Below are 15,260 nucleotides of genomic sequence, written 5' to 3' on the forward strand. Positions count from 1 at the left end.
ATTCTCCAGGCAAGAACACTGGAGTGGGTTGCCATTTCTTTCTCCAATGCATGAAAGTGAAAAGTGAAAGTGAAGTCACTCAGTCGTGTCCGACCCTCAGCGACCCCATGGACTGCAGTCTGCCAGGCTCCTCCGTCCAAGGGATTTTCCAGGCAGGAGTACTGGAGTGGTCTAGTCACTACTATGTTAAAAAAATAAGCCACCTGTTAAGGGTCTTCTGACTCTTCTGATTTATTCTCCATACTTAGGAAGAGAGAGAGATCTTTTAAAAATCCAGTGAGATCTTGTATTTCACTATTTTTCTCCTTTAAACTTTCATATTTAAGATTTTAAAGTGACTTTCCATAATCCCTGGGATAAAATCATTACAGCCAGGACATTTTCTAACTTTCCAGCTTCATTTTGTGCTCTCTGCCTGTTGCAATCTTGGCTTTGACCGCATGAGTTTTCTCAGAATCTCTAGAACAGCCACTTCATTTACAGTGTTTCTGCATTTTTGCACATGCTGTTAAGCCTGCCTGAGGAGCACTCTGTTTCCACAACCCAGCCAAAACTCTCTAACTCAAGTTCATCTCTGAGTTTACACACCATTTCCTGTGAGAAGTTTTCCTGTCTGTAAGGCCATGCTAAGTCTTCATGGTCTACATGCCTACATATCCTGATGTATCACCCACAAAGCACCAATTATAGTAACCAACCTTGCCCAATCTTGATCATTCTTGCTGACTTATAAATTCAGTGAAGCTAAATACTCTTTCCTTATACCAACATATTTGACAAAAAATAGTTATGGATTGAACAACTCAAAGACATCGATTTTTTTTTCTTGTTCTTGAGTCTTTGTCTGAGAAAGAAAGCAAATACAAATATCTTTAGTGTATATCCTACCTGAGAGAAAGAAATTCTGATTGTGGACCTAAATCTTGTATTCACATTACAGATTGAACTGTGTGACTTTTCATACCATCTTTTTTTATCATTTCTTCCCTAAATGGATTCATCTTCAGTTGTATCATGGAAAGCAGAAGGGAGGTAGTTTGGGAAATGGAATTGTTTCATTTTCTTCTCCAGAAAAGGCACCGCTCTCTAAAGAAATGGAATCTTGGGGATTCACTGGTGCTCCAGTGGTTGGGACTCCAGGCTTCCACTGCAGGGGGCCCAGATTCAATGCCTGGTTGAGGAAATAAGATCCCAGAAGCCATATGGCATTGGCAAAACATTTAAAAAGAAGTTTTACATAAAGTAAAGTACATAGAGTCTTTAGCTTTCTAGGGAATGATTTTTGAGAAGAATAAAACAGGAGTGAATGCAGAGATGGTTAATTCATGGAGGCTGATGCCCATCAGCCTGAGGTAGATGAGCCTTACCCCTGCTTTAAGCAATATCTGGAGTGAAGGGAAGGTCTTTGTGCTGATAAACTAAACTCTCTTTCTTAATTCAAACAGGCCCTTGAGGTTTTGACAAAAGCAGGCCTCAGTCTATGGGGTTGCAGAGAGCTGGATATGCTGTAGCGACTGAGCATGTACACACTAGTCATTGATTGTTGTTGTCCAGTTGCTAAATTGTGTCTGACTCTTTGAGACCCCATGGATTGCAGCATGCCAAGCTTCCCTGTTCTTCACCATCTCCCGGAATTTGCTCAAACTCATGTTCATTGAGTTGGTGATGCCATCCAACCATCTCATCCTCTTTCATCCCCTTCTCCCCTTGCCCTCAATCTTTCCCAGCATCAGGATCTTTTCCAGAGTGGGCTTTTCACATCAGGTAGCCAAAGTATTGGGGTTTCAGCTTCAGCATCAGTCCTTCCAATGAATTTTCGGGGTTGATTTCCTTTAGGATGTACTGGTTTGATCTTGTTGCAGTCCAAGGGACTCTCAAGAATCTTCTCCAACACCACTTTTCGAAAGCATCAATTCTTTGGTGGTCTGCCTTCTTTATGGTCCAATTCTCACATTTGTACATGACTACTGGAAAAAGCATATCTTTAACTATACAGACCTTTGTTGGCAAAGTGATGTCTCTGCTTTCTGATATACTTTCTAGATTTGTTATAGCTTTTTTCCCAAGGAGCAAGCATCTTTTAATTTCGTGGCTGCAGTCACCATCCACAGTGATTTTGGAGCCCAAGAAAATAAAATCTGCCAGTATTTCCACTTTTTCCCCATCTATTTGCCATGAAGTAATGAGCCCAGATGCCATGATCTTAGGTTTTGAATGTCAAGTTTTAAGTCAGCTTTTTCACTCTTTCACCCTCATCAAGAGGCTAGCCATTAATACTGAAAACTAAAAAGATTCCTAAACTAACTAAAATTCACAGATGCTTGCTTGGGACCCATGATCCTGCCCTTCTGGGACATAAGGGCAATGAGAAAGCACTTCATCAGCAATTTACAGTTAAGTGTCTTGCACCTTTCCCAGATTTTCTCCATCTGAGAAATCAGGAGTATAATTGAACACAATGAGGTATTGAAAGTTTTTTCAAAGTAATATGGAACAAGATTAACTACTAAAGTATGCCTTACAAAACTAGAATAGCATATCTCTTGCTTCCTAATGCTCAAAATCTCTTGTCTTTTAAAGATTCTTTTGACTTTTTTGAGCTCTTTGCTTACTATCCCATCATTATTGTCATTCCACCCATTTTTTCAGATGGGAGGACTAAAGTCAGTAATGCTTTATTCTTTGCATTGTGGCACCTACATAATTTATCCTGATGTGAAAAATAGCAGTCCAATAACATCACTTTTATACACATCACAGAATAACTATGATGAGTTTTTTAACTGTACTTATTGAAGTGACATCAGACTGCTGCAAGAGACATAAAATCATATAAAGCAGATATAGAGACTTAAAAACACGGAAGGCTGGGGTTATTTATTATAGGAAAAAGAATATGTCCTCTATGACTCACTAGTTTCTGGGTCATTAGTGAGTGACAGTCCAGGATGGTATTGTGCATTTAGCATAATGACCCAGAGTCATCTAATCAATTTAAGTTATTTTTATATCCTCAGGTTCAGGAGTCAGAGAATTATGTCATGCATTTTTTAAAGATTTCAAGCTTAGAAATGAGGTATGAAAGTTTATTATGGATACTTTGTGCAGTCAATAAATAACATGATTTCAGTGGTAGAAGTCAGTCTGGTTTGACTCAGTCTGGCCCTGACTTGAGGAATTACTACTCCCCTAGGGCACACAGCATCCTGCAAAGACTTGTCAGATTCTACTATAATTGTTTGTACATCTGTCTTCTCAATTAGAATCTCAGCCCCAAAGAGGAAGAATTTAATTTTCTTCTGCATAAAACACAGCACCTAGCACATAGCAGTTACTCAGTAAGTGTTTCCTGGAGCAAGGATACCAGCTCAGAATAGTCCATCTCAGTCTGCATTGGCTGAATAGTTAAAGGCTAAGACTCACTGAACTTCTAGATTCTTCCAGTCTAGTCAGAGATGATAAATTCACTCTTTCCTCCACTCCCCGTCCCCCCAAATCTGGGCATGTTTACAGTTATGCCATTATATTGGTGAAGAATTTATAATTATTTCTTTTTTTTAATATTTTTTAATTTTTTATTATTATTATTTTTTTATTATAATTATTTCTGAAGTTCAGGTTGTTAAGAAAAATTGACCAAAGTATGGAAAAGATTATAGAATGTCTTTTAAATGTACTGCTGGACATTAAACAAAGGATTATCCAATTCTTTTGTTTTGTATAGTCCCTGTGTGACCTGCTGTTTATTATGATGTAAGACATTTTGCAACTTTACCAGGATACATGTTAGCCTGTAGAAAATTGATAGTAATGTAGATGATTCTAATCCCATTGCAATGGGAATTAATTTTGTGTGCAAATTGTAAATGGATTTTGACCAAAGGTTACAGTTTTAATTGTCCTTTATGGACATTAACCAGTTTTATACCTGAACTAGCAATTTTATTCAAATGTTTTTTCCTATAAGCTACTATAAATAGCTCCATATCTCCAGTACTTTTTGAAAGAGCTTTAGCATCCTTGTGGTTCACCGCTAATAAGCTAAGCAATTTTGACATGTACTCACTTTATATTTGCATACAGTCTATGCTTTTAGCTTTTTAAAAGTTATACCTAAAAGCTATATTTTAAAAGTAAAATTCATATATGTTTAGGTGATATAATCATATTTATAAAGTATGGGAAAATACAGAAATAACAACCCAGATCTCCCCCAACTATATTTTTTGCATTATACCTGATATTTTAAAAAATTAATGTGAGAAACCAAATGCGTGTGGGGGGAGATTAATTCAAAGAATACAGGTTGGATATTTCACACAATTTTTTTAGGAAGAGCAAGATGAGGCGCATGAAGGAAATAGATTCTGACAATGAAGGTGCCAGTGGGAGAGTGATGCATTTGTCAATATGGAGGATATGAAACAAATATACCAGGAGGCTGGGAAATACGCCAGGAATGAAGGAGGGGGCATACCTGGGCGTCACGTAAGATACTGACATTGTTGGACATTCTACTTTCAGTATCACTGAATGACAATAATAACAGCATAATTTTATAAGTGATTTTCTTGAAATATTTGGTTCAAACTCCACCTTAAAATTTATTATTTGGGGAGAAATTCAGGGATTGCTTCAAAAATAGCAAAGCTGGTTAAAAGATGGCATTGTGTTTTTAATTCAATGCAGGAAAAAATGGGGGTTTCTATTATACACCACACTTTCATAAGACACATAGCAGATATTAAAAATGTAAGACGGCAACCTTTTCCTTAACAATGTGAAATTTGGGGGAATGCAAGTCATAGCAACATAAAACCCAGAAAGAAAATGTAAGAAATTTGGTAGTGATGTCAATAGTTGTGGGGAAAGCGGAGTATGGGAAATTTTGGAAAATTGGAAAATATTGGAAAATACTTTTCTTATGGAAAGAAATAGAAACATTTATATAAACATTTCTATAAGATGTTACAGAAAAACCCAGACAAACTTTTTGACCTGTTGAACATTTGTTTCCTAAATAACAAAGATAATTTTTTATGGCCATACCTAAAAGCTTCTTGACATTTTTCTTCAATCTTTGGCCTAGAAAAATTTTATAAACAGAAAAGATAACTAAATGAATAGATTAATATTATTTTATTAGGAAATGGAATACTTTCAAGTGAACAAAAGTCTTGATCTGGACTACAGGAGTCCCATTTGTCTGTGGTTTTGCTGTCCATGTTTTCATGGTCAAATGTGGGCAGGAAATATGAAATAAACAATTCATACATGTTAAATTGAACCTCATTCTGAGTAGCATATGACATCTCCCACTATCCTTCCGTGGGGCATGAATCATTCATTTGTCCAGCATACTCATGGGATATATGCTATCTGCCTGTTATTAATAGTATAGGAAAAATCATGGGACGTGTAGTGTTCGGTGTTATTTGGGCTTCATGGCATTCAATGGGGACCTTGGAACATATCCCCCATGGATAACGGGGACTACTGTATCATATCAGGCCTGCATTCACACATATACCCCATCAGGCTCAGTTCTACCTGTGGACAGCCAGGTATCTGGATGTCTAAGGGAGATAAGGAAAAGGCCCATTCCACCTAGAGTCTTCCCTTCTCCCTTCAGTCTTCTGGGGAGGATAAGGAGGTAGATGATGAAATTCTGGCATCTTTTGCTTTCTTATATTTCTGAATTTGCTACATTTGCTTTTATTGCACAAATAAACTTTATAATAAACTTCTATTGGGAGGTTATGGAAAAAAAAATAGAATCTCTTCTGATTGTATTGCTGGGAGTATTCATAGTGCTCTTTATTTATTTATTTTTGTCTGTAAATCCTTACAGTGTTTATCCATATGCAAGCAAGCTTTTAGAGAATTTTATCTGTAGTATAGGTATAATTTTTAATTATTCATGTTCATTTAATGTTATTTCATAAATATTCTCTCACAATTACATGTTCATAATTATTTTATATTGCTGCATAAGATATAGACTCAGTATACCACACTTAGATGTTTATCTAGTTTTAGGCATTTATTTAAATATCAGTTTGCTCTTTTAAATAACTCTGCCTTAAGCATATTTGTGAATGGCTCTATGATTTTATCATGGATATAAACCCTAAATCCTAAAATAAATATTTTTAACATCTTAACTACTCTAAAATCAGAACATGTTTTAAAATCTATGTGTATATTTAACATGGTCCTTAAATATTTTTAACGAGCTGTATTAATTTGAGCATGTCCTATAATTATTATTAGTTTGGAATCTAGAAAATTAAGTATTTCTTACCTGTAAATTCCTAAAAGTTGGTGATAATAATCATATGGGCAGATATAAATGTAATAAAAATTAATTGTTTCAATATAGACTTCTAAAAAATGAAATACAAAAAGAAAGCAAAGAGAAAACTTTTCCTATCAAATTCTTAGTAGTGTATACACATTTTGCAAAAACAAAAATATCAATTAATTATGTAATGTATACATGTTAGATTTATACAGGTAAGGCACTTAAATGCAAAAAATAAATATCAACAATCAAAATAAAAGTAGGAGAAATAAAATAAAAGCAAGAGAAAACTATTATAAGTAAATTTTTAAAATATATCTTAAAATACTTTATATCTTTTTTAAAGAAAAAAATTTACAAATATTCAAATTTACTTAGAAATAGCAAATAATAACATTTAGAAAATCATATGTATACATTTACACAACATTATGTGAATCATTTTGAAAATATAGATCAAATATGAAATTGTAGAAAAAATATGTTAATAAAGAATACACAGAAAACACACAGAACATAACACAAAAGCTAAACAGCAATAGCCGTATAAAATTTTAAAAAGGTTGTCAAGGAGCCATTTCTGCTCAAAATTGAAGGACTCAGACATTTTTCCAGGTAAATTAAATTAAATATTTAAAAGACAAGTAGTTTTTATACTCTCTAAACAACTTATGACATTGAGAAGATATATATATATGTATATATATACACACACATATATATAGTCATTTTTTAAATGTCATTTTTAAAAAATGAAGTGGAATAACTCTGAAAGCAGAAAAGCATGCAGTAGAAAACTATAGGGCAATCCATTTATAGTAATAAAACCTTTGAGTAAGTTTAAAATATACTGCTTCTTGATTCAGTAAATATCATTTGAACATCTACCTTGTGTGAATTACTGTTCTAACTCCTAAAAACTATATCTGTAAACTAACTCCTAAAACAGATAATAGACAAGGTATTTGGAGAACTAACATTTACTAGACAGAAACAGACAGTATCCAAATAAATAAATTTACCAGTCACTTAGAAATGTTTAACATGTGCTCTGGAGTAACTATAAGGAAATATAAGAAGTATTTGGTGGTGTCACTTCACATAAGTGGCAACAAATATCTCTGTAAGTAGATGACATTTGTCCTTAAGAGAGTTGCATTTTAGAATAAAATTATTTGTTAAATTTCAACACTTATTCCTTGTGAATAGTATTAGCAAAACACAAATCAATGGATATTTTCTTGATTCTCTCTCTCTCCCTACTTCTGGCCCCCTTCTCTCTGTTTATCAACCTATGAAAACAGCTTTTTCATTTCACTTACTGAAAAACCTATTTAGTAATCCCATTAAGCCAAGAAGAAGACAGATGACTCATTATTACCAGTATTGTATAAAATTGTTCTGGTAATACTAAAAAATTTAATTAGATAAAACAATAATGTATGATATGTAAATGCTGCTAAATAGGCAAAACTCTCATGTTTGTATATTGCATATTATATGGTTATATACAAGAAAACCTCAAGAAAATTAACTAGAAAAGGCTAGAAACCATAAGGTAATATAGCAAAACAAGTGAAAACAAAAATTTAGGAATCAATAATTTACCAGTGTATACAATATGATAAAAAAAAAGAATCCTAATTATACAGTATTACAAAGGAGGAAAAAATCCCTTGACAGTAAAAATAAAATAGAATACACCTGATAGGGATAAATTTACCAAAATAAATATATTCTTATACAAAATTAATTTTATAAACCCTTCTGAGGATATGAAAGCATTAGAATAGCTTAAAATATTGGTGATCAAGAAAGTAAAAACATTGATTAAAATATATCAAAATTCTGTATGATCCATTCAAAGTACTGGGAACTTATTTCATTAGAAATAATGGTTTGATTAGAAAGTTCATATAGAACAATAAATGTGCATAACAAACAATTTTTAAATGTATTGTAAAAATTACCATGATTTTGTAATGTTGCCGACCAGCAATAAATTGATTAAAAAAAACCTTTGTAATTTGTGACAGTGGAGGGCTAATTTTCTCCATGCAAATTAGCCTAGCACATGCTTTGACAAAACACTTTGAAGTACCAGTGACCAACAAGTAGATAGAAACACAACTTCAGTTATGATTAAAGAAAAAAAATGAAAATTAAATGAAATGTTAACTTTACCTACAAACCTGTCCCTCCCTCCCCCTACTTCTCAAAGAAGTATGACAAGAGTGTTTGTCTGCCAAAGTATAAAGAAACAGGAGACAACTCATACTGTTGGCATGTTCTGGACAGAAGTGTTAACATAGCCAATCTGAGACTAGTATTCTTAGAGGCCTGCTTGCCAAGGAGACAGCTTACAACTTGGATTTTGCAGGGTTTTCGCTTTTTCCTGATAAGAGTAACTCACTGTGCCTAGACTTCTTATTCAACAATGTGGTTTATGCTAAACATTTGCTTTCCTTCTGGAATTTTGGTAGATGCCAGATAGAAGGTGCCTATATACGAACAGCTTATAATAGAAACCTTGGATACTGCATCTCTACTAAGCCTTACCTGGGGAAAGAGATCACACTTATATTGCTGACTTTTCATTGCTGGAGAAACAGCATGTTGTGTGTGCATCTCCTTAGGAGGTGAAGAGAGCATAAGGGAGCCTGCACATGGACTCCTCCAGACACTGCGTGCCTGTTTTACCCTCGTGCCTTAAACGTGTGCCCTTCCTGTGTGGCAGGAATAAATCCCAGCTGGGGGTATAATTATATGCTGAGTCCTGAGAGTCCTTCTAGTGGATCTCTGAATGTGGTCTTCAGTTTCCCATCTAAGCAATCTTAATGGAAAACATACGGCAAGTATTATCAAATATGCATACTCCGTCTCAGCCATTCTGTTCAAATATATACTTCTACAAGTGGAAACCTTGAGAGGATAGGGTAGGGAGATGAAAACCTTACTGTTCAGTAGTGGGAGTGAGTTGCATTAAGTATGATAATCCTGCAGCCATAACTTGTGTAACTATACAACACGAAAAAGAACAAAACAGGCCTGTTTTTCTGCCATGGAAGGATGTCATCAGCATGAATCATTGTGTGTATGTGTGTGTGTGGTTCCCCAGGTGGTGCAAATATTAAAGAACCCACCTGACAATGCAGGAGACTTACGAGATACAGGTTCCACCATGGACTGGAAAGAGCCCCTGGAAGGGAGGGCATGGCAACCCACTCCAGTATTCTTGCCTGGAGAATCCCGTGGACACAGGAGCCTGGCAGGCTACAGTCCATAGGGTTGCACAGAGTCAGACATGACTGAAGTGACAGCACACACACATGTGTATGGAGGAATTCTGATAAGATAATACATAGGGACTTACCCAAAACGGTTACCCCTGGAGAGCATGATTGGATAACATAGAAACAAAGGAAGAGGTATGGGGGATGGAAAGAGTCTTTTTATGTTATGTTTTCTGCTGATAGACGTTATATATGTATATTTATCTTTGTGTTTATCTTTGTAGCTGTATTGGTATTAATATATATTAGACTATTTGACACAGTGTCTTCAGTTTCTAAAATGTTTCATCAGGAGCTATACATGGTAAAAAAGATTTATGTTGAAAAATTTGATGGACCAACTCTTTATAATTACCAAAATTTGGACATGGCAATGTAATTGAATACTAGTGGAAGGGTTAAATGTTTTACTACTTCTGTATAGTGAAATATGTTGACAGTAAAAGTTGTATTTTTGAAAGCCACATAAGAACATGGGTTAATGCTAAATATAAATGGGATATAAATAAAGGCCAAAGAAGACAAAGAGATAAAAGAGGAAAAGGAGGGAGAGAGAAAGTGAGAAAGCGTTAATAACAGAAATGGTAATGGTTTAGTTGCTAAATTGTGTCTGACTCTTGGGACCCTATGGACTGTAGCCTGACAGGCTCCTCTGTCCATAGGATTCTCCAGGCAGGAATACTGGAGTGAGTTGCCATTTCCTTCTCCAAGGAGTCCTCCCAACCCAGAAATTGAACCCAAGTCTCCTGCATTGCAGGCAGATTCTTTACCGACTGAGCTACGAGGGAAGCCTAAATAAAAGAAATGGAGAGATGGAAACAAAAACATCGTATTATTAACAGATTGACAGTGAAGACTATCCCTCAGTGATGTAATTACAGATGATTTCTGTGATTTTCTTCACTTTCATCATTATTATCAATATTTTATGATGCCTATATTTTATTTTCATATGAGAAAACAGTATTTTAAAATTCTTATAATGTAATTGCTGCTGCTGCTGCTAAGTCGCTTCAGTCGTATCTGACTCTGTGCGACCCCATAGACTAGCTGAAGGTATATCCAGGTAGCCATGCAATGGCAACCCACTCCAGTACTATTGTCTGGAAAATCCCATGGACGGAGGAGCCTGGTAGGCTGCAGTCCATGATGTCACTAAGAGTCGGACATGACTGAACGACTTCACTTTCACTTTTTACTTTCATGCATTGGAGAAGGAAATGGCAACCCACTCCAGTGTTCTTGCCTGGAGAATCCCAGGGACGGGGGGCCTGGTGGGCTGCTGTCTATGGGGTCGCACAGAGTCGGACACGACTGAAGCGACTTAGCAGCAGTAGCAGCAGCATGCATCATAAGAATTTTAAAATACTTTGTAAAATGTAATTTGGCAAAACTAATACAATTATGTAAAGTTTAAAAATAAAATAAAATTGGAAGAAAAAAAATACTTTGTAAAATGTAAAATTCTTTATTTTAATACATATTTCTTTTCTAAGTTTAATATTTTCCTGTATGTTTCAAAATTGGCAACTTGAATTACAAAAATTATGACAGTTATGTGTTTATATATAAAACTCTCATTAGGCTAGAGATTATTTCTGTAGTTTGCTGTTCACCTTTAAATATCTTTAAAGTATATTATAATTTGGCATGCTAAATATTTTTTCCTATCCATATGTGTTTTGATGCCTTTCTTCTCACAAATTCAACTATCATAGATAGTCTATAATCTTTCTGGAAATCTTTTGTGGTATATATGCATATATGGGAACATATATATGTGTGCATATAGATATAGAGAAATAAATATATAATATATTTTATTATATGAAACTACAAAATACTGTGTCTAATATATATATATTTATATTTGCTGTATTCTTAATTTGCTTAATGAATTATTAATTTAAACTTTATTTGTTTATCTAAAGCAATCTATACATATTATGGAATAATTAGAAAATAAAGGCAAAAGAAATTAAATATCCTTAATCTAACAGTTGACATAATCGTTAGTCACAGTTTTGTGTATATCTTCTAGAACACTTCATATGCTAATATGTACTCATATTACATATACTGATTTTTATCCTGCTTTTCATTGGTTTGTTCTGCTTGATAATTTACTGTGACTTTATTTCCATGTTACTATTTTTCTATTGCCTAACTTTTAATTGCTAGATAGATTTCCATTAAAAGATTTGGCATGATTATTTTACCAGTTCTATATTTTAGGAAATATATGTTACTTCCAATTTTTGTTATCAACTGTGATCAGATAACTACTCTTGTAAATTAATATTTTCACACATGCTTAATTATTTCCTTAGGATGAATTCATAGTTGCAGAATTGTTGGATTGAATCTTATGATGATTATAATGATCTTTGATACATATCACAATGTCTCCCAGAAAGATTTTACCATTTTATAATCTCATCAGCAATGTATAGAGGGGAAGATACATGTTTTTTCTATGTATTTGCCAATATTTGATACTGAGATTCTATTCTTTCCTGTGGGGGAAAGCAGTATCTTCTCATTAATTAACATATCTATTATATGTAAATTTTTCATAGGTTTAGTGACTGTTTTTCACTTCCAGAGTTTTGAAGTCAATTATGATGACTGGGCCAACGATGTTTGTTTTTATATTTCAATTAATAAGAAGTAGAAAGTGTAGGCTTAGTCATGTCTGACCCTTTGCAACACTGTAGACTATAGCTTGCCAAGCTCCTCTGTCCATAGAATTCTCTAGGCAAGAATACTGGAGTGGGTTGCCATTTCCTTCTCCAGGGCATCTTCCCAACCCAGGAATCAAACCTGTGTCTCCTGCATTGAGGGTAGATTCTTTTATAATAGCTCTAAAATTAGTTTAATTTTCTTTTAGATGCCAGTACCTGAATTAGTGAGGAATAAAATAGACATCTACCTGGCTAGTCAAATAATGGAATTAAACATCTATTTCTTTACTGCTTGTTTATGATATCCAACCAGTCCATCCTAAAGGAGATCGGGTGTTCACTGGAAGGACTGATGTTGAAGCTGAAACTCCAATATTTTGGCCACCTGATGCAAAGAGCTGACTCATTTGAAAAGACCCTGATGCTGGGAAAAATTGAGGGCAGGAAGAGAAGGGGACGACAGAGGATGAGACCGTTGGATGGCATCACTGACTCAATGGACATGGGTTTGGGTACTCTGGGAGTTGGTGATGGACAGGGAGGCCTGGCTTGCTGCTGTTCATGGGGTCACAAAGAATTGGGCATGACTGAACTGACTGACTGATGATAGAAATGTGACAAATTAGGTTTATTTAACTTCACACTGAGAGATTTAAGCTTTGTATTGAAGCTGAGGGATTCTTGGCTTTATTTTAGCCTCCATTATGTGTGTTTTTTATTTATTTATTTTTTTAAGTTGTGTTCTCTGTGTAATTGATCCTGATGTTGTTTACTAGGTATGCTATTAAAGTTCTTTTTTTAAATTTGGGTTCAGACTTTTAAAAACCCATTCATTTATCTGTTGCTGATTTTGCTTATTTGATCTTCACTCTAGCTTTCTGATCTCTCAAAGAGCCAATTAAAGCATCTTTCTTCAAAGAATTTTTTATTGGTCAGCTTAAGCATAGCTATCATGCAGTGAGAAGCAACCCCAAAGTCTCAGTGATTTTCACATAATAAAGGTTTATTCATCACCCATGATGATATATACTGTGGATTGGCTGCAGCTCTTTTCTATGTTCCTTTACTAAGAGTTCAGGCTGTCAGAACAACCTCTAACACATCACCAGTCTCCTTCCAGATGGAAAAAAGTACAAGGCAAGTCATACATTGGATTTTAAAGCTTCTTCCTGGAGGTGAATCACATTATTCAATTCACAGTTCATTGGGCAAAGAAGTTATATGGTCAGGCCTGATGTTAAAGGGGCCAGAAAATATAATTCTCCTCCAAGGAAGATACAGAAAGTATTTTGAACAAAAATATGATCACCTTACCTGTTCAAGAAATTTGCTAATATTTGACCCTGGAATTATTAAGCCATGTTAGTGGTAAAGCCCTTTAGGTATTAATTAGCTTAAGAGATCTGATCCCAATGCAGCCCTAAGTTATTTAAAGCAAGAGTCTGCAAACTTTTCTATAACAAGTCAGATAGTAAATATTATTTATTTGTGTGGGCCATATTAGTCTCTGTTGCAACATTTGCAACTTCTCAGGTTTGCTGATAATACCAGGAAGCAGCCATAGTTATTACAGAAACAGATATATCTATGTTTCAGTAAAACTTTATTAAAAAAAAAAAAAAAAACATGCTATGGGCTGGATTTGGTTGCTGGTCATGGTTTGCCAACCCCTGATAAAGATTAATTCTAATCTGGTTAGAGTAGAAAATAGAACATCTTGTTGAGATCTGGAGTTTTATGCGTTACTTTTGAAATAAATATTACTAATGGGTAGAAACTGAAATTTTATTTATGGTAGGTCTGACTCTAGAATAATTCAGGCTATATTTATATTAGTAGCTGTTAATTCTGTAAAGAAATATTCTGAGATGCAGAGACATAATTTGTGACATCATTTTCAATATACTTGCTTTCTTAAAATAAGACGTAGGAAAGAAAGCTCTATGAAATTTGCTTGGCTGATGGGAATATGCGAAGAACTGAGAAAACATTGTGAGAGACATAGATTTAAGAAAAGGATGAGAAATTCTGATTTAACTGTAATAAGAAAGAAGAGAGTCATTTCTTGGAAATGGTACTCATTCCACAATCCTTTTGGAAAAGGCACATTACTATTTAACATCTAAATAGATATAATACAAGTATAATCATAATCTAGAATATATTTTTCCCCATAAAACTATTGCCACAAAAATAATGGAAGCTTAAATCTAGTTAAAAGGTGACATTGTCTATGTGCCTTAAACCTTTAGAGGAATTATTACAGGTAGCCATAAAAATAGAAATGTCTAATATAGTTGACAGATTAAAACATAATCATTCAACTGGATTGAGACTTGCTGAAAATATTTAACAAATCATATTGCTCAATTTTGTTTTAAGCATAGAATTGGTACAAAGACTTTTAAATTTCTTCCCCCAAAAATGCAGGCTTAAATACAAAGAAATGTTAATTGATTCATTGAACTTTTGAAGCAACTATTTAACATTTTCAATAAAACGAAGCCTACCTCTAATCCCAGGTGGCAGCTTTACTAAAGGCATACATTATAATTATGCTTCTGTTTTCATTTCCTCCAGATAATGGAGCCTGGGAAAGCCTGCTTTCTACATCTGGATTTCAAGGCATCATTCAGACAAAGCTTCATTAAACCCCACCAAACACTAAAGGTCACCGTGGTTTTATATGTTTTTGTTGTAGCAACCAAATGTTGCAAAAACTCTATCAGCAGCCAGCAAAATTTAGAAATACCAGAAAATGGCAAGAGGAAGATGGGGTCATAGGTGAGAAGTTCATTTGTTCAACAAATAGAAACACAGATGAATAGAATAGAGTTCTTTCCCTCAAGGAAATCTTTCTGCAGAGAAGACTAAAACTAAATTGACAATTAGAATATTTCATGTAAATGCAAAGTTGATCCATTAAATAGCTGGACTGAGCTGACCCAGGAAATCTTTTTTCCCATTTCAAATATATAG

This window comes from Bos indicus, chromosome 11 (assembly GCF_029378745.1).
Source record: "Bos indicus isolate NIAB-ARS_2022 breed Sahiwal x Tharparkar chromosome 11, NIAB-ARS_B.indTharparkar_mat_pri_1.0, whole genome shotgun sequence".
In the NCBI taxonomy this organism is placed as follows: domain Eukaryota; kingdom Metazoa; phylum Chordata; class Mammalia; order Artiodactyla; family Bovidae; genus Bos; species Bos indicus.